General features: G+C 42.4%; 1 protein-coding gene across 5 annotated transcripts in view; it reads right to left on the reverse strand.

Annotated features, from left to right (window-relative positions):
- The window catches only part of LOC137346500 (rab effector Noc2-like), a 252,244-nt gene that overhangs the window by 169,219 nt on the left and 62,069 nt on the right, over positions 1–20,956 (reverse strand). For 2 of the 5 annotated variants that reach the window (XM_068009963.1, XM_068009964.1), the window contains exon 2: positions 17,432–17,493. The exons of the other annotated variants lie outside the window; for them this stretch is intronic. The gene's annotated coding sequence lies outside the window, so the exon portion shown is untranslated. The remainder of the gene's footprint in view (positions 1–17,431; positions 17,494–20,956) is intronic. 5 annotated transcript variants of the gene reach the window in all.

A 20,956-nucleotide genomic window follows, 5' to 3' on the forward strand; every position in this document is an offset into this window, starting at 1 on the left:
TCAGTTCCGAAAATTATTGAATAGGTATTGCGAAAACCAGATGCATACTGTCAAAGGAGGCAAGTTAATGAATGATAATACAGGGATGGGAAAATAAATGACAATGGAGGGTAGAAGCTGGGAGCAGTGTTGGGGTGGGGGGGAAGAGAGGAAGAAGAGTACCAGTGTTAGATGTAGAAAGAAAGGCAAGTGCCAACACAAACTTGGGGAGGAGAGTCAAAATACCAAAAGTGTGGACTGAGAGGAGGGAAAGAACAGTATCAACTTAACTAGGTTTGATAGGGAGAAGGGTAGCAACCTGAATAATTGGACCGGGAAACGGAGTAGAGTGCCATAATGAACTGGGAAGATTGGAGAAGAGAGAGTGTCTCAATGAATGGAGAACAGTGTCTCTGGGAACAGGGTCCAGGAAAGCAGTTAACACCTGGGGTACAAGTGAGCTCCACTACTCCTCAGCCTACAAAACTTGGGTACAGCAGTGCGGGGCCTGGAAAGTTGGCCCCATGATTTTGTTTGTAGCTATACACTGGTCAGTCATCAAAACAATTTGCCTATGGTTGGAACATAGAAATCAAATATCTTGTGTTTCAGAGGCTCAATAAATTGATTATGAACTCAACGACACTGTGCTGCAGTCTAAAGCAACTAGATTGCAGTTTCCATGCTACAGTTACAGCTCCCTTTTAAAGAAAAAGTTGGACTGAATGCAACTTTTGAAAAATACATTTTCTGTATTTTACCATATAAAATTTAAAATATAAATAATGAAATCTTCCACAATGAAGCTCTATTTCCATCATTGTTGCATCTAAAAGGTATGCTGCACTTTGCATTTGAAGTGTTCGTATTAATTTTTAAAGCATTTATAATCCCACCGGCACCATCCTACACCTGTGTAGGGGCCCCAACAACCCCACTGCCTTGTGGGCGTCTCGGGAGAGACCAAGGCTAAGGGAGTAAACCCTAACAGAAAATCCGGAGCGGAACCCCGTAGGCGGTCATGTGTCACCTTTGGCATGTTTCCGGCAGTTCCTGCAGCCATACTGGTGCCAAACGTCGTGTCCTGCACTCCTTTGGACCCCACCAGAAAGGCCGAGAGGGGGGTTTTGACGACTGGGCAACTCTCAACCTCCATAAATTTGCCCAGGCATGCGCCATGGAGAGGTCACTCCATATCACAAACCACTGACCACCTCCAGGCGCGTATCCATTGTCTCTCGAGATAAGGAGGCCCAAAAGAAGAAAGAAAAAAGAAAGATTATAATGGAAAGAACAGGTGGTGAATATGAGCCCAGGAAGCATAAATAAACAAAGGAGGGCAAAGTATAATGTATTTGCAGGAAGCTTTATTGAAAGTTATATTGGTCCCAAAACAAATTGTTGATATTTTATATTTTGATAAATTGTATCTGAGCAACATGTAATATGTGAACAGATGTTTCAAGATATTTATTGCGGTGTAAACAATCATTAATCTGCATGCAAATCAAATCCATATTGCTGCTTTAGTGAATGCAGAGATATATCTCATCTATAAAGTTTATTGATTTACAGCATAACACCTAACCATACTGCTCTGCACGTGTCATATGTTGCATGACATTTTGCAGTCTCAGCTTCTGGAAGATAATGGTGTGGTTTCATAGATGGTATTTCTCGTTAAACATATGTCCCCAGTTCAAACTATAATGCTCTTTGAGTATATTTTGTTACCACTGTTACAAACCACAGGTTGTCATGCAGTCCTGAAGCTGTACTGAGATCGAAGACCAGTTAGTCATTTGTTTTGAATCAAGAGTAACTTCATAAAGAACAAAAAATATTACTGAAAAGCTATAGTTGGTGTTGGGCCAAGAAAATGTGTATTTCAGAATCACATCTTCCTGCAATAGTACATTTAGAAACATTTTTGAGAGGTAGGTTTGATGGGAGCTAACTCATCCAATTTCAAATAGTCAATCACAACAATTCTACTCCCGCATCCATGATGTCATTAACTATACACCTTACTGACTCTCTACTGTTTTGAGTTGTAAAACTACCCTTGTAGTTTTTATTTCAAAATTTCATGCAATATTGATTACCTTTTCTCCTGACATAAAGACCTTGCTGGCTTACATCAGCACTGGCTCCCACCAGCACGTAATCCAACAGGTCATTCATCAAGTTGGAGCAGATGTTGACTGTTCATAATTTATTGAAAATGGAGCCCAATTCTGTTCTTATCACTCGCACACACACATGCACACACACACACACACACAAACAGTTTTGTTTTTAAATCAAGGGTAACTGAACATCAGGAGTAGAAATCCTGTCTTATTTTTACCCTCCCTAGCCCAGGTGTAATGATATCAATTAAAGTGTCCCAGCTAGATCAGCTAACACGAGGATGAGAAATATAGCAGTGAGCCAAGGATAGAACCTTGGGGATCTCCAAAGGTAACAGTGGTGGTGAGGAAGGGGGCAGGAAGTGAAGCCAATTAGAGCATGGTTACCCGACCCGAACCCAACAACGTCAGGTTCGTGTCGGGTCACTCTGCCGGGTCCGACATTCGGGGTGGGGTCGGGTTAGGTCGGACACACACCATCACTACTCTGGTAAGTGGCTCCAATGTTAATGTACTTTTTGGACTAGAAAGGTTGTTTAGTTACAGTTTTTTTAAGCTTGTACAGATAAGTAACAAAGTGAAAAACGGAAGCTAGGTTAACGGATGGTCGGGTCGGGTGGGCGCGGGAAAAATTGAAAGGACTTGGGCTGGGCTGGGTTTCATTTGCAGATCCGAGCTGGCCTTTAAAGCCAATGTACGAGATTCTCTTGCTGAACTCCAACAAATTGGTTAAACAGATTTCCCTTTCACAAAACCATGTTGAAGCTGCCTAAATTGAATTTTTCTATGTGCCCTTCTATAATGTCTTTGGTAATAGCTAACATTTTCCCTAAGACAGATGTTAAGCTAACTGGCAGGAGGTTTCCTGCTTTCTGTCTCCCTCCCATTTTGAATAAAGGAGTTACATTCACTATTTTCCAATCTAATGGAACCTTCCCCAGATCTAGGGATTTTTGGCAAATTAAAACCAACGCATCAACTATCTCACTAGCCACTTCATTTAGGTATGAAGTCCATCAGGGCCCGGAGACTTGTCAGCCCGCAGCTGCAACAGGTTGCTCAGTACCTCTTCCCTGTTGATTGTAATTTTCTTGAGTTCCTCCCTTCCTTCCATTTCCTGATTTACAGCTTTTTCTGGGATGTTGCTTGTATCCTCTATAGTGAAGACCGATGCAAAATACCTGTTCAATTCATCTGCTATCTCCTTATTATCCATTATTAATTCCCCAGACTCACTTTCTATATGACCACGCTCACTTTGTTAACTTTTTAAATATCTGTAGAAACTCTTACTATCTGTTTTTATATTTCTAGCCAGCTTTCTCTCGTACTCTAATTTTTCCCTCCTTATCAATCTTTTAGTCATTCTTTTCGGCTTTTTATATTACGTCCAATCTTCTGACCCGCCACCCATCTTTGCGCAATTATATGCTTTTTCTTTACGTTTGATACTATCTTTAACTTTAGATAACCACGGATAGTGGGTCCTCCCTTTGGAATTTTTCCTTTCTTGTTGAAATGTATCTATTCCTTAAATGTCGGCCACTGCATCTCTATTGACCTATCCCTTAACAAAATTTGCCAGTTCACTTTAGCTAGCTCTGCTTTCATGCCCTCATAATTTCCCTTATTCAAGTTTAAAATACTAGTCTTAGGCCCATTCTTCTCTCCCTCAAAATGAATGTAAAATTCAATCATATTATGATCACTGCTACCTTGGAGCACCTTTGCTATGAGGTTGTCAATTAATCTTATCGCGTTGCACAATATCAGGTCTAGTATGGCCTGCTCTCTGGTTGGCTCCAGGATGTGCTATTCTAAGAAACTATCCTGTTTGAGGCTTGCATCAGTATGAAGTGTGAGAGGGTGAGGTGAAGCATATGAATATTAGGTATGAGTCCTGATTGATAGCAATTGATTATAGGTTAGTGATAGGGGTGTGGTGAATTGAGCAGTGGCTGAGGCTAGTGCTGTAGTTGGTAGGATACGACATTTGAAGATGCATTCACCATTCAGGTGAGATTATTAAACTTCAAGCGCTGCATCTAGGTCCTTAGGACTACAATCCTGGCACTGATCTCCATGGCTATCTGTTCCAACTGCCATCTCAAGATGTCTCTGGAGGGCCTCCTGCCCACCAAGGATACAGAACATAACTAGTACCGTATCCGAGAACCTGGGGGCCTGCTCTCTCCCATGGTCAGCCATTCATCTCTCTTACCCAGGTCAAATTCAGTTGGCGAATGAAGCATCTGCTCCAATCATAATGCATCTCCCTTTAAAAGATACAGGTTAACTTGAAGAAGTGCAAATTACTAGTGATATTAGATCTCCTACTGATCCGTGCAGCCAATGAACTGTACTGGCTGCAAACAGAAATCATTTTAATGAGTAGGCAGCACAAAATTGGCATGCTGCCTGCATTCTACTCCACGGGCATGGGTTAATCACACATCACAATCCCTGTAACTGTTTTCAGGGGCAAACAAATCTATAGCCACTGACTCAGAAACCACATTAAAAAATGAAAAACATTGAAGTTGCCAATACACTTACACAAAACTAATGTTATTTTGATACTATTACTTTAGGTAATCCTATTTTCATATACAGTACTTTTGTTCCTCCAGGAAATGGAATCACTTTGCCAGAGAAGTGATTCAATCCAGAGAGCGGATTTGAATCTTAATTCACAAGTAACATTTAGAATGTAATGCACCTCATTGGCAGAAAGTGGGAGAAATTCCTCATTTCCTGAAAACTAACTACTAGTTAGTTAACATTAACATTTAACTCTGAAATGTCTGCATTTGGAAAATGAACTTTTGTTTGGAGATCTTCATTATGGAGCAAAAATAGAGAGATGTGCCCACTTTCAATAATAGGGAATGGCATCCCCAACATGGGCACTCCCTCTCCAAAACACAATGGCCCGGATATTTGTTTTTTGGGGGGGGAGGGGGGTGCGGGTTTGACGGAAAACTAATCAGCATTCACCATTATTACCCCTCTGAAACTGACCGCAACTTCAGAATTTAGCGCAAGCACAGATTAACACAGGAAGCCTAAAAGTTGCAGTCTCACTTACTGGTATGCCACAGGCTGCATTTTTCCCCCTGCTAAGATCAGGCAAATCAGTGAAAGCAATTGATGTAGCAAAAACATCCCAATTTCCACTCTCACATCACTGTTAGAAAGCCCATAAAAAGTTAAGCCTTGTTCAAAGTGTAACAGTGATCTGAGTAATAACTATTGCTGAGCAAAAGATTTGGCCCTAAAAATAATTTGACATTTGTCGAATGTCGTTATATGTCTCCATTATGATTATTCAAAATATTAGTTTAAGAAATGTAGTAATTAATGTTTTGAAAAGGGTTTTTTTATATTTCAGCTTCTAACTTCATGCCAGGTTTATGCCCCAATCTTTAGTCTGCAAAATGTTTTCAAAGTGATTTGATTTTAGTAGATTTATTTCTTGGTTGGCTGCCTGTGAGAATTCTTTAATGTGATTGGCTGGTTGGCCAACATCATTGCAGCTCCACGCTGAGAATCCCCATTAAAGAATACTGCAATCCACTGCACAATGAGACATAAAGTTCTTGCCATGGCGATCGCTAGATCTCTCAGCGAGACTTTCTTCAACGTCAGCAGCGAATACCCTGGTTGCATCACTGACCAAAAAATTCAGGCCATTATTCGACTTATAACCACACTGTAATCACAATCTGAATATCAATTTGAGGCTAATAAACTAGATCCGCGACAGGCTAGAGTGTTTGAGCATTAAAGCGCAGGAAATAACAGAAACCTGATGTGAAATTCAAGCATGGATAAAAAACGGAAATACTGAGCAGGTCAGGCAGCATCTGTGGGGAGCTAACAGCCGGGATTTTACATTGGGTGGATGGGAGCTGGCCACCGACTAAAAGGTCGATGGTGAACCCACTTCCGTCTCACCTGGGGATCCATTCCATATATTTTACAGATCCCCAGGCTTTAATTCTTCCGAGGCAGGACTTCCACCAGCTTGAGGGAGGACGTCCCACCTCACTGAGGTGCCGGCCAATCAGCGGGCCGGCAGTTCTTAGTCCCAGCAGCGCCACCGGGAGTGGTGGTCACTGTTGGGTCTGCGTCCCAGCCGACCGCAGAGGAAGACATGGAGCTGGGAGTCAAGGTCAGTTTTGGTTGCCTCGCCGGGGGTAATCAGTTGGGCCCCAGCGAGGCAAGGATGCCCAGTTTTTGGGGGGGGGAGGGGGGGAAAAAGGGGGACGTGTTGAGTGCTGGGGGTGGTTGGGGTAGCAGGGGCAGCCCTCCATCAGGTACCCTGCCTGTAGGTGAGCGAAGACTCTTAAGTGGCTGTTAAGTGGCCACTTAAGGGCCTTGATTGGCCTGGGGTGGGCGGACGGTTTTTCACTCCCAACCCCCACCCCCCCAACCTATGTAAAGGGCAGCGGAGGCAGGCGCGGGTCAGGAAAGCCTCCTGGCGCCTCCCACTCCATTTTACGCCACCCCCATCGCCCCCATCATCCCACTCGTTGGGGTGGCGTAAAATTCCGGCCAACATTTCAGGTCAATGACCTTTTGTCAGAATAGCCTTTTGCTTTTCTGTTAGTGAAATTCAAGCAGTTTGTCAATGTTACCTGAACCCAAACATACATCACAATGTTAAAACAGGCTCCAGGCAATACTATTCTGTAGAGCTGCGGATTGTGGGACCTGGTTTACTATAGCTTCAGTCAGGCTGCATCTTCCCTACAGCAATAGACATCATGGCAGATGGCAAGAGATAACAGGCTCCCATGGTGAATTATATGATCCTACTTGAAGCTGCACAAGATTTATTTAATTACACATTACATCTAATGTTGTATAAGTGAAAAATCTATATAAATGGCCTGACTCCTCACAGATTCACTTCAGTAAAGCCAAGAAGTAATTGCATCAGCAGGGCAATCTGCCATATGCAACTCATTTCCCTAATATTTACAAGAATGCACAGAGACATCACTCGTTCTGATAAACCTGGGTACTGAGGATGGCACAGGATATGGTAAAGAGCCACATGGAACTGGGAACCAGGCTGAAGGGCTGGTACAGCCTTGGGTAGCTTTATTCACTTCCAGTTTTTTTTTCTTGATCCTTTCATTAACCTGCTCCATTAAAAGCCTTTCTCCCCACCCTTTGGTGCTGCCAGCCCACATCATTGTAGGGTGCAAACCACTTTCTAGTTACAATTTAGGATACTGCTATGCACCAGGAAGTTGCTGATGATTGGGGGCGGGGGTTAGAGGAAAAACTCTACAAATATAACTGCCACCTTCAGACCTCCCCAGATCCAGAGTCAGATTGAGGGTGTTCATTTATCAAACTTTTAAACATGCAGGTGAAAATAACACATTGGCTACTCAGTTATGCATACATCTAGTTCTCTTGTAGCAAAAGTTGCCAAGTCTGTGGACGGTAAGATGGGGAGAAGCTGCCAGAGCTGGCAAGATGATTTTGTGTTATAGAAATAGTCCTCCCAGATCCTTGGTTTTCTTGCTGTATTTCTGTTCTCTTCTAATAAACTAATATCCTATTCGTCAAGGGATTGCAAGTTGGATCGTCTCAGTTATAACTTTTGAAATTATTCTTTGAAATGACAGCATAGAATAAAGAACAGTACAGCACAGTACAGGCCCTTCGGCCCACGATGTTGTGCCGAACCTTTAACCTATTCTAAGATCAAACTAACTACTTACCCTTCATTCTACTATCATCCATGTACCTATCCAAGAGTCACTTAAATGCCCCTAATGTATCTGCTTCTACTACCACCGCTGGCAGCGCATTCCACGCACCCACCACTCTCTGTGTAAAGAACCTACCTCTGACATCTCCCCGAAACCTTCCTCCAATCACCTTAAAATTATGCCCCCTGGTGATAGCCCTTTCCACCCTGGGAAAAAGTCTCTGACTATCCACTCGCTCTATGCCTCTCATCATCTTGTACCCCTCTATCAAGTCACCTCTCATCCTTCTTCGCTCCAATGAGAAAAGCCCTAGCTCCCTCAATCTTTCTTCGTAGGACATGCCCTCCAGTCCAGGCAGCATCCTGGTAAATCTCCTCTGCACCCTCTCTAAAGCTTCCACATCCTTCCTATAATGAGGCGACCAGAACTGAACACAATATTCCAAGTGTGGTCAAACCAGGGCCTTATAGAGCTGCAGCATAACCTCGCGGCTCTTAAACTCAATCCCCCTGTTAATGAAAGCCAACACACCATACGCTTTCTTAACAACTCTATCAACTTGGGTGGCAACTTTGAGCGATCTATGGACATGGACCCCAAGATCCCTCTGTTCTTCCACACTACCAAGAATCCTGTCTTTAAGCCTATATTCCGCATTCAAATTCGACCTTCCAAAATGAATCACTTCACACTTTTCCAGGTTGAACTCCATCTGCCACTTCTCAGCCCAGCTCTGCATCCTGTCAATGTCCCGTTGCAACCTACAACAGCCTTCCACACTATCCACCACTCCAGCAACCTTCGTGTCATCGGCAAACTTGCTAACCCAGCCTTCCACTTCCTCATCCAAGTCATTTATAAAAATCACAAAGAGCAGAGGTCCCAGAACAGATCCTTGTGGAACACCACTGGTCACCGAGCTCCATGCTGAATACTTTCCATCTACTACCACCCTCTGACTTCTATGGGCCAGCCAATTTTGTATCCAGACAGCCAACTTTCCCTGTATCCCATGCCTCCTTACTTTCTGAATGAGCCTACCATGGGGAACCTTATCAAACACCTTGCTAAAATCCATATACACCACATCCACTGCTCTTCCTTCATCAATGTGTTTTGTCACATCTTCAAAGAATTCAATAAGGCTTGTGAGGCATGACCTGCCCCTCACAAAGCCATGCTGACTGTCTCTAATCAAACTATGCTTTTCCAAATAATCATAAATCCTGTCTCTCAGAATCCTCTCCAATAATTTGCCCACTACTGACGTAAGACTGACTGGTCTATAATTCCCAGGGTTATCCCTATTCCCTTTCTTGAACCAAGGAACAACATTTGCCACCCTCCAAATCATCCGGTACTACTCCAGTGGACAGTGAAGATGCAAAGATCATCGCCAAAGGCGCAGCAATCTCTCCCCTTGCTTCCCGTAATATCCTTGGGTATATCCCGTCTGGCCCCGGGGACTTATCTGTCCTCATATCATTCAAAATTTCCAACACATCCTCCCTCTTAACCTCAACCTGTTCAAGCATATCAGCCTGTTCCACGCTGTCCTCACAAAAGACCAGGTCCCTCTCACTAGTGAATACTGAAGCAAAGTATTCATTTAGGACCTCCCCTACCTCCTCCGACTCCAGGCACGTTCCCTCCACTATCCCTGATCGGCCCTACCCTCACTCTGGCCATCCTCTTGTTCCTCACATAAGTGTAGAACACCTTGGGATTTTCCTTAATCCTACCCGCCAAGACCTTTTCATGTCCCCTTCTAGCTCTCCTAAGTCCATTCTTCAGTTCCTTCCTGGCTAAATTGTAACCCTCTAGAGCCCTGTCTGATCCTTGCTTCCTCAACCTTGAGTAAGCTTCCTTCTTCCTCTTGACTAGCTGTTCCACATCTCTTGTCATCCAAGGTTCCTTCACTCTACCATCCCTTCCCTGCCTCATCGGGACAAACCTATCCAGCAGTCGCAGCAAGTGCTCCCTAAACAACCTCCACATTTCTGTCGTGCATTTCCCGGAGAACATCTGTTCCCAATTTATGCTCCCCAGTTCCTGCCTAATAGCATTGTAATTCCCCCTCCCCCAATTAAATATTTTCCCATCCCGTCTGCTCCTGTCTCTCTCCATGACTATAGTAAAGGTCAGGGAGTTGTGATCACTATCACCGAAATGCTCTCCCACCGAGAGATCTGCCACCTGGCCTGGTTCGTTGCCAAGCACCAAATCGAATATAGCCTCCCCTCTAGTCAGCCTATCTACATATTGAGTCAGGAAACCTTCCTGGACACACCTGACAAAAACTGCTCCATCCAAACTATCTGCACTAAAGGAGGTTCCAATCAATATTAGGGAAGTTGAAGTCACCCATGACAACAACCCTGTTACTTCTGCACCTTTCCAAAATCTGCCTCCCAATCTGTTCCTCCATGTCTCTGTTGCTATTGGGGGGGTCTATAGAAAACTCCCAACAAAGTGACTGCTCCTTTCCTGTTTCTGACTTCCACCCATAATGACTCAGTGGACAAACCCTCCTCGACGACCTCCCTTTCTGCAGCTGTGATACTATCCCTGATTAACAATGCCACTCCCCCACCTCTTTTACCTCCCTCCCTATTCCTTTTGAAACATCTAAACCCCGGAACATCCAACATCCATTCCTGCCCCTGTGATATCCACGCCTCCATAATGGCCACAACATCGTAGCTCCAAGTACTGATCCATGCTTTAAGTTCATCACCTTATTCCTGACACTTCTTGCGTTAAAATAGACACACTTCAACCCATCATACTGGCTGCAACTTTGCCCTGTCAACTGTCTAACCTTCCTCACAGACTCTCTGCACTCTGTATCTGCCTGTTCAACAGCTACCCCATCCACTGATCCGTGGCTCTGGTTCCCATCCCCCTGCCAAACCAGTTTAAACCCTCCCGAAGAGCTCTAGCAAACCTCCCGCCCAGGATATTGGTGCCCCTCCAGTTCAGATGCAACCCGTCCTTCTTGTACAGGTCCCACCTTCCCAGAAGGTATCCCAATGATCCACATATCTGAATCCCTCCCTCCTACACCAGTTCTGTAGCCACGTGTTCAGCTGTACTCGCTCCCTGTTTCTAGCCTCACTAGCACGTGGCACCGGTAACAATCCCGAGATTACTACTCTGCTCGTCCTGCCTTTTAGCTTCCAACCTAACTCCCTATATTCGCTTTTCAGGTCCTCATCCTTTTCCTAGCTATGTCATTGGTACCGATATGTACCACGACCTCTGGCTGCTCCCCCTCCCCCTTTCGAATCCTGTGGACTCGATCAGAGACATCCTTGACCCTGGCACCCGGGAGGCAACATACCATCCGGGAGTCTCGTTCGCGACCACAGAATCTCCTGTCTGTTCCTCTAACCATTGAATCTCCTATCACTATCGCTCTCCTATTCTCCCCCCTTCCCTTCTGAGCCACTGAGCCAGGCTCAGTGCCAGAGACCTGGCCACTGTGGCTTTCCTCTGGTAGGTCGTCCCCCCCAACCGTATCCAAAACGGTATACTTATTATTGAGGGGAACGGCCACAGGGGATCCCCTGCACTGTGCGCCTATTCCCTTTCCCTCCCCTGACGGTCACCCAGCTACCTTTATCCTGTAACTTAGGTGTCACTACTTCCCTATAACTGCTCGCTATCACCCCCTCAGCATCCTGAATGATCCGAAGATCATCCAGCTCCAGTTCCCTAACGTGGGCTGCGAGGAGTTGGAGTTGGGTGCACTTCTCACAGGTGAAGTCAGCAGGGATACAAGTGGTGACCCTCACCTCCCACATCCTGCAAGAGGAACACGCAACTGCCCTAGCTTCCATCCCCTCCGCACTAAATTGACAACAGAGATTTTTTTTAAAAAATGAAAACCTTACCTTACCAAACCCTCCACACAAGAGTCCTTTTTTTTTGGTTAGAGGAGGAGGATGGGTGGGAGACACTACACGTGTAGTGTTTTGGGTTTAGCCACTGCCCGAATATATAGGTTTACTTCCCCAGCAGTCCACTTGTCCGCCGAAACAAAAGGTAAGTTATTTTCAACTGAAACTCACCTTCCCAGCTGACACCTCGCTCGCACTATCGCTGCTTCAGAAAAAGTTGCTGCAACAAAAGGTAAGTTATTTTCAACTGCCCGAATATATCTTCAGTCCGAACGGAAGTTCTATAGATGGAAGTGTATTTTTCTCCTGAATGATCAAGTTTCCAGTGTATCTACATTAGCAGAGATAGTAACAGCCATGAAATTTGATTCCTTGAAGACCAAGCAATAAATCCAGGCTTCTATGAACTAACTGTACCGGGTTAGGGTGGGGGGGTGGGGGTGGTGTTGGTGAATGTCTTTAGCATCAAGGAGCATTTAGGTAAATGTGGATTCCCATCCTTAGAAAAGACACAACTGACTCAATACCAACGTACCCCATCCTGTGCAAAGAATTACGCTGCACATCAGTAATAAAACACGCTGAACGAGATGGATGCAATAATTGTTTCAATTAAATAAATGATTAAAATCAAAGTTAAAATTTTTAATCACAAAATGCAATTTTTTTTAAATCACTTGACTGCCTTAGTTCAAATAATTTAAAACACTTTCAGCAGATCTATTAGAGCCTGGAAAATCATGCCAGAATCAATTCCTTATGTAATTTGATAACTGGAGGGTATAAATTTAAGACCACCACCAAAAATAAAAAGTGAGCTTAGAAGTTTTTATTTAAAAACATGTTGTGGCTCTTTGTGCACAGAATGTCTGACCAGAACCAATGGTGGAAGCAGAGTTCAAAAACTGCTTTTAAAAGGGAAGTGAATAAATATTTTTTTTTTTAAATTAAAGAGTTTAGGAAAAGGGTAATAGAATGGGATTAAGTGGATAATTCTTACATTTAGATGGCAGAGGCACAATAAGAAGCATAGTTTCCTTTTGTGCTGTAAAATTCTAAGATTCTATAATTCTTTTATTAACTACCTTGATCTCTGCCAATATCTGATCTTAAGATCCTTCCATTTTTCTCCTTGGATTAAACCTTAAAAGTAGAGATTAGTTTGCATGAACTTTCTATATTATTGTTGATTTGCTTCATCATGCCTATCGTTATGAATTTAAACACAAGTTTTTATTGTTTCAGTATTGCTATCCTGCTGCACATTGTAGGATACCAACAAAGTAATTTTTCCTTTGTTTATATTCTTGCTGTGTATAATTTTCCAAAAGGAATAAGATTTTTAAAAATTAACTGCGGAAGTTTTCCAGAATAATATAAACCTGTAGCTTGATCCATGCTATGGCAGCAGCCCTATCAAGTCCCCATCATCTTGGAGGTCATCATTGACCAGAATCTTAAATGGACTAACCACATTAACGCTGCAGCTAGAAGAGGAGGATAGAGGCTGAGTATTCTAACTGGAGTCTCACCATGTGCCTCAGTGAGTGTAGTCACAACAATGCTCAAAAAGCTCGACACCAAAGACAGAGCAGTCCACTTGATCAGTGCTCATATTATTAAATATTAAAACCACCAGACCTTGAAAGAACCAGGGGTTTACCTATTACCGAAATGCAGTGAACCCAAACATCAGCTGAGGAATTTTTTTCTCCCCTTCAATCTATGTCTTGGAGGAAATCATTTATGTTTGTCCAATCAGAAAATCAGATTGCAATGGGCAATTTTATTATTGATAGTGAGAATAATTATTCACAGGGTATGTAAGGAGTTTGGGGGTCATTTTAACTTAATTTACCAGGCGGACGCCCAAGGGATCAGGCAGAATGCCAGTTTTACAACCCACCCATTTCACTGGAGACTAAAATTGGGCAAAGTGTAAAACCATTGTTGCATCTGATTCCCTCAGTTTCTCAATACACAAGTTAAGTTGAAATTGAGTCCATTTGTGCACCCCAATCAATTTTAAACTCAGCAGGAGACAGTTCTATGCTCCATTCAAGCAGTTGTAGTCCATCAAAATGACACATTGCAAAAATGCTGGTAAGTCCATTACTTGGTTAATTCTCTTCTAAACTAGGCCTAGATAAAAAACACAAGCTAGAAAATGTAGCAATCCTGAAATCCCAGATCCCCCAGAGGGCAGACTGTGCAAGAGAACATTCCAAACACAAAATTGTGATTTTTGTGACACAATGATTAGTTTTTAAAGAATTGTTTAACTATTTATTAGATATTATTAGCTATATTGAATGTTTCATGGTGAACCAATATACTCATTCACTTGGAGAAAGATTTTTTCCCCGAAGTTTTATTTCTTTGATTTCATAGTATTTATTTTTCTGCAGAACCTCTACCCTTTTGCTAGATGGCACAGTTCTGAAACTGGCTGTCTACTGATTTAGACTACTCTTCTCCTTGTCCCACAAGAACAAGAAAAGTATACAAATTTATTTTTAAAACTTATCTTTTGGACTACTTCTGGCCCAGTTTCTCTTATCTGCTAGATTGGCCTGACAGGAAATTCAATGCAGCTTCTAGCTCAGGCTGCAGAGTTAAAATTGCAGGTTAGGTCTCAATGACATCATCGGGACTGGACATGCAAATGATAAAAAAGGATCTCATCAGCTTTGGGCAGGTGTCCTTATCACCTGTTCAGTTCAACAGGTTACAATTGAGAAACACCAGCTACTGTGGGGTCCAAGGCAGGCAAGTTACCTAGGCAATTTTAACTCACTCAGTTTCCACTGGAAGACAGGGTAAGATTAAAATTGTTTTACGTAAATACATTTTGGTAGACAGTAGAGATAAGTCCATGATCCAAAAACATAGAACAAACAATAGGTTTTTAAATACACTTCTAAACTCTTGACTATTACCACTCTTGATCCTTCAGCTCCTGTAATAATCTCCTACCAGCAGGAAAGTACATATCGGGGTGCATGGGAATCTGATTGGTATTCATGGTGACATCTACAAGTCCCATCAAGTGCAAGCACAAAGCATCATATTTAGGAAACTGTGCGAGCACATATGCATTGCGACCTTGTGTCTCTTACAATGCATAGTACAGCATTGCTTGCCTCAATTTCTGCTATTTCACATCTCATTTTAGTCCTTCATCTATTTATTTAATTTCTTTGTTTTTTTTTCTGCAGAGCCTCTTTGTTGCCTTATTCACTACATTTCCTTTCTGTTGCCCATTCATACCTTCGCTGTCGCCTCACTAAATTTGAACATGCCAATAGTACAATGTCCTAAATAAATACAGAAGGAGGATTATGAAAATACAGAAAAGACATTTCACTAGATTTAGTTGAAAGTTATCCAATAGCACACCAAGGACAGCAAAAATGGACCCACGGTCAATTTTGCAACTGACTTTATAGAAACATAGAAAAACAGGAGCAGGAGTAGGGCATTCATCTCTTTGAGCCTGCACCGCCATTCAATACGATCATGGCTGATCATCCAAACTCAGTAACCTGTTCCCGCTTTCTCCTGTATCCCTTGATCCCATTAGCCCTAAGAATCATATCTAACTCTTTCTTGAATATATTTAATGATTTGGCCTCAATTGCTTTCCATGGTAGAGAATTCCACAGGTTCACCACTCTCTGGGTGAAGAAATCTCTCCTCATATCAGCCCTAAATGGCTTACCCCTTATCCTTAGACTGTGACCCCTGTTCCTGGACTACCCCGCCATCGGGAACATCCTTCCTGCATCTAGTCTGTCCAGTCCTGTTAGAATTTGAATGAGAAGATCCCTTCTCATTCTTCTAAACTCTTGCAAATACAAGCCTAATCAACCCAATCTCTCTTCATACATCAGTCCTGCCATCCCAGGAATCAATCTGGTGAACCTTTGCTGCACTCCCTCCAAAGCAAGAACATCCTTCCTCAGATAAGGAGACCAAAACTGCACACAATACTCCAGATGTGGTCTCACCAAGGCCTTGTATAATTGCAGCAAGACATCCTTGCTCCTGTACTCAAATCCTCATTCTATGAAGGCCAACATACAATTTGCCTTAACTGCCTGCTGCACCTGCATACTTACTTTCAGCGACTGGTGCACAAGGATACTCAGGTCTCGCTGCACCTCCCCCTTTCCCAATCTATTGCCGTTCAGATAATAATCTGCCTTTCTGTTTTTGCCACCAAAGTGGATAACCTCACATTTATCCACATTATACTGCATCTGCCATGTATTTGCCCACTCACTCAACCTGTCCAAATCACAATGGAGCTTCTCTGCATCCTCCTCACAGCTCACACTCCCACCCAGCTTTGTGTCATCTGCAAACTTAGATATATTACAATTAATTCCCTCATCTATATCATTAATATATACTGTGAATAGCTGGGGTCCTAGCAATGATCCCTGTGGTACCCCACTAGTCACTGCCTGCCATTTGGAAAAAGACCCGTTTATTGCTACTCTTTGTTTCCTGTCTGCTAGCCAGTTCTCTATCCATGTCAGTACCTTACCCCCAATCCCATGTGCTTTAATTCTGCATGCTAATCTCTTATGTGGGACCTTATCGAAAGCCTTCTGAAAGTCCAAATACACAACATCCACTGGTTCTGCCTTATCTATTCTACTAGTTACATCCTCAAAAAATTCCAGTAGACTTGTCAAGCATGATTCCCCTTTCGTAAATCCATGTTGACTTTGTCTGATCCTGTCATTGTTTTCCAAGTGCTCTACTATTACATCTTTTATAATGGACTCTAGCATTTTCCCCACTACTGATGTCAGGCTAACCAGTCTATAATTTCCTGTTTTCTCTCTACGTCCTTTTTTAAATAGTGGGGTTACATTAGCTATCCTCCAATCTGTTGGAACTGTTCTAGAGTCTATAGAATTTTGAAAAATGACCAGCAATACATCTACTATTTCTAGGGTCACTTCCTTAAGCACTCTGGGATGTAGATTATCAGGCCCTGGGGATTTATCGGCCTTCAATCCCATCAATTTCCCAACACCATTTCCCTACTAATACGGATTTCATACAGTGCCTCCTTCTCGCTAGACCCTCTGTTACCCAACATTTCTGGGAGGTAATTGGTGTCCTCCTTTGTGAAGACAGAACCAAAGTATGTATTTAATTAGTCTGCCATTTCTTTGTTCCCCATTATAAATTCCCCCGTTTCTGACTGTAAGGGACCCACATTTGTCTTCACTAATCCTCTTCTCTTCACATATCTATAGAAGCCCCGTAGAATGGCCACGTAGCTTTCACAAGGCTACAGTGACAATGAACCTAATCCTAATGTGTGCAGGGACAAGGGAAGAATTCAAGCTTGTAGAAATATTGTCTCACTTGAATAGTGCTCAGAGGCTGTAACACAAATTTAAAGGTTAAATGACAAAACATTTAAGCTATTTTCTTTTGGTTTGGAAGATCAACTAAACTCCTCAGCAGCAGTTAAACTCAGCCTTTATTCATTTTGTCATGTAAATATATAAATGCATAACCTCATAATTGGCCAAGTGTTCAGGATTCAATTCTAACAATATATTTCAATAGGCATAGTATTGATGAAATGTCAATAATGGCCGAGAATTTACTTCATTCAGACTTTCAAATGCAGTGCACCAACAAAAGGAAATATATTTACTTTAAAAGCAGGAAGCTTCAAAAGCCATCAACCGTAGCTTTTCTTGCTGCATTTTACTAAACCTATAAAGAGAAAATAGCAGCACTTTAGAAAGGTCTATTTCAAAGAGGTCACAGATGCTACAGAACTATAACAGCTTATGAAGACTAAATTGGGAGAGTTTTGAATCTCATGGTGAAATTTTTCGTTGGTAGTTGTACAATTGTATTCTGCTACAGTGTAAACATCCTGTTCCTCACACGACCATGTTTCCATGCCCAACCTCAACTTAATGGGAAAACTGACCGATCTCTATCCTTGCAGCTTGCCCTGACCAACTAATTGTCAATAATATCTGAAAACATCTTAATCATTGCAATATCAGTTTACAACTGTTACCAACTAGAACATCCTAGTTTAATCTTGCTGAAATAAATATTTTAAAGTACATTAAATAAACCACAAAAAGGTCTTATATCTGCAAAAGAGGTGGGTGTGCTTGCCTTAAAAGAAAAGGCCCACAGCAGTATGGATCAGATTGGGGGGAAAGACAATTAAGCCAGAGTTGCATCAATTTGTTGTGAGTCATGCTGGTGCTCCAAACACTACACGCCCTCAAAACCAGTTTATAATTGATGGTGTCATTGTAAATTTACAGCATTTACGTATTGACTACTAAAGTTTTGAGAACACCCATCATAGCTTAGTCCTCACACATTGTATAAACTACCAACCAATCACAACTAAACAATACGTACATTCAAAAATAAGAAAAGTAAGCATACAAAAATAAAGTGTTATTTCCTTTCCACACCCCCTTCCCCATACCCCGCAGCTTAAGCTAACCGGTTTGGTCATGGGAAGCAGGGGGGGGGGGGGATGTGAAGAAAAACGTTTTTATGCGAGTGACAATGGAAATCACTGCATACGAGGGTGCTGGAAGCAGAGACAATGAATGATTTCAAAAGGAAATTGGATGGGCACTTGAGGAAGTAAACTTGCAGGGCTACGGGGAGAGAGGGGTGGAATGGGACTGATTGGATTGATCTACAGAGAGCTGGCATGGACTCGGGCTGCATGGACTTGATGGGCTGAATGGCCTCCTTCTGTGCCACAATGACTATGACTCTAAGTCAATAATGTAGGAGAGCAGCACAGAAACCTGTAACCATAATAAGTAGCTTCTGATGGTCTCAATGGGTCTTTGAGCCAATTACCCAAGCAGCAGCTTTAAAGAGACAGGCTAGGTTAGCTGCTAAACATTATAACTGTGCTGCAAACACATGGCAAACACAAAAGGAATCATAGAAAGAATCACAGAATGTTTACGGCACAGAAGGAGGTCACTTAGCCCATCGTGTCTGCGCCAGCCGAAAAATGATCCACCTATTCTAATCCCACCTTCCAGCATTTGATCCGTAGCCCTGTAGATTACGGCATTTGAGGTCATATCCAGACTTCTCTTGTAAGAGTGGAGGGTTTCTGCCTCAACTACCCTTTCAGGCAGTGAGCTTCAGACCCCCACCACCCTCGATGAAAAAAACTTTTCCTCATCAAACCTCTAATCCTTCTACCAATCACTTTAAATCTATGCCCCCTACCAGCTTTACAATTTAATTATACATTCTTTTGATATCCTTCATGGCAATTCTGATTTCAGCAAATATTAACAGAATTTACTCTGCAAAGAATTACCACATCTTGAAAATATATATGTTAAAAATAAAAGACAGACCTACACACATATACATACACTATTACTCTAATTGTTACCACCTTTCTTTGAAATAAATTGGAATAAATGGATCAAATTCAAACTTCTCTATTTACAAATAAGCACTCAAATTTGTTCTAAATTAGCAGTTCCATACTAAGCATGCACATTAAATAGAAATTCTATTGCTTAAGATTTACACTCAACCATAGAAATTACAGCAAATAGTTTTTATTAATGTACCTGCTTTTTTGCACCAATTCCTTTCTCATTAATTTGATAATCCATGATCATAACCCTCCAGCTGATAATGGATTCCACCGGCTCAATACCAATTCTGAATTGGGCTTTGACTAGTAAGAAAGTATTGACCCTGCCCATAGTTCCCAGCTATAGCATAACTAAACACACAGCACACCATATTTAGGATATGGTTCAATGGGCAGAAGCCTTTGACAAATGTCATTTTATCTGAAAACTGGACCAAGAGGCCACAAAAGCAGAGTCTAATCCCGTCTTGACGTAAAATCCGCACGCATGCTGGGGTTCACAACTCTGGTTGGATATATTCCCGGAGGCATCGTCACATGACCACCTGCCTCCAACTGTCCCTCCCAGTCAAAACAGCCCATTTTCGCATCTTTAATGCTTTTATAAATTAAGAGTGTTCGAAGAAATGGGAAAAACACCTCTTTTAATGGCCCTATGTTTTCTTTTTCTGCTGGGTTGCTCACAGCAGCGTCCAGGAGATTAATTTTTAATTCCTGGAGACTCCAACAATCCTGCTGGGCTGGCATCACCAATAAATACACTTGTAGCAGGGTTGCTGGACAACAGTCAAGACTGAGAACCCAGATGGACTCCCCTCCTCTCCTTGCTATCCAACTAGAAAATGACCAACCAAAGCATCATCCCTACTATAATGACTAACTATTGCAGCACAAGGCAGCAATACATATGATAAAAAGGGTGACTTAATCATTGTGACTTGGATTCAGGCTACCTAAAGTTTATAAAAGATCCAACTCCACACTCAAAATTAATATAATTATTTTAAAATATATTGAATTGTTATACTACACCAAGACATATGTTGATGGTATTTTATTACTACGTGTGATGACGTAAGCTGTTTTAAGTGCTTTGCAAAATTCTTCCATGACATTTTGACTCATTATTTTTAATTCCCTTGACGACTGACTAGGTTTCAATTGAAAAAAATCAGGATCAGATCACCATTTAAGAGCCTCCCACTAAATAACTGCATTCCTGAGTCATATGTTATGCAAGCTGACCTAGAAAACAAGCAAAAGGTGACCAACAGCTTCATAAAAGAGGACAGTTCAAGAACAGCCCTTATAGGCCTTATGGCAACAAAAACTTAGACTGAAAGTGAGGAGGGAGTTGGGGGGGTGGGGGGCAGGTAATAAGCACGTCATAAATCAAGCCGCAGGTATACCTGAAGCTTTTATTGCATATTAGAAAAGTGAAAAAGTGTATAAAAGCTTGGCTTGGACACAATGAGCTAAAAATTTGATAAGGCCTATTAGCAGGCACCAGGATCATGATGTGCGATTACCCCACGCCCAGTGGAAGTGAGGTAGGCAGCACGCAAACTTCATGCTGCATTTAATTTCTGTCTGCTGTGCACAGCCGGCTAGTTGCACTGTGTGGTCCCTTTAAGATTGATGTGCATCTTAAAGAAAACATTCCCTGTCCGAAGCCTGTTGCCGATTGCTGCATGGCCATGCACACACAGCTTAGAGAGAACATTGCTGCCTGCTCATCTCCATGATTGTGACGTGCAGCCCAGTGCTACACACACTGCTGAG

The sequence above is a fragment of the Heterodontus francisci genome, chromosome 30 (genome assembly GCF_036365525.1).
Source record: "Heterodontus francisci isolate sHetFra1 chromosome 30, sHetFra1.hap1, whole genome shotgun sequence".
In the NCBI taxonomy this organism is placed as follows: Eukaryota; Metazoa; Chordata; class Chondrichthyes; order Heterodontiformes; family Heterodontidae; genus Heterodontus; species Heterodontus francisci.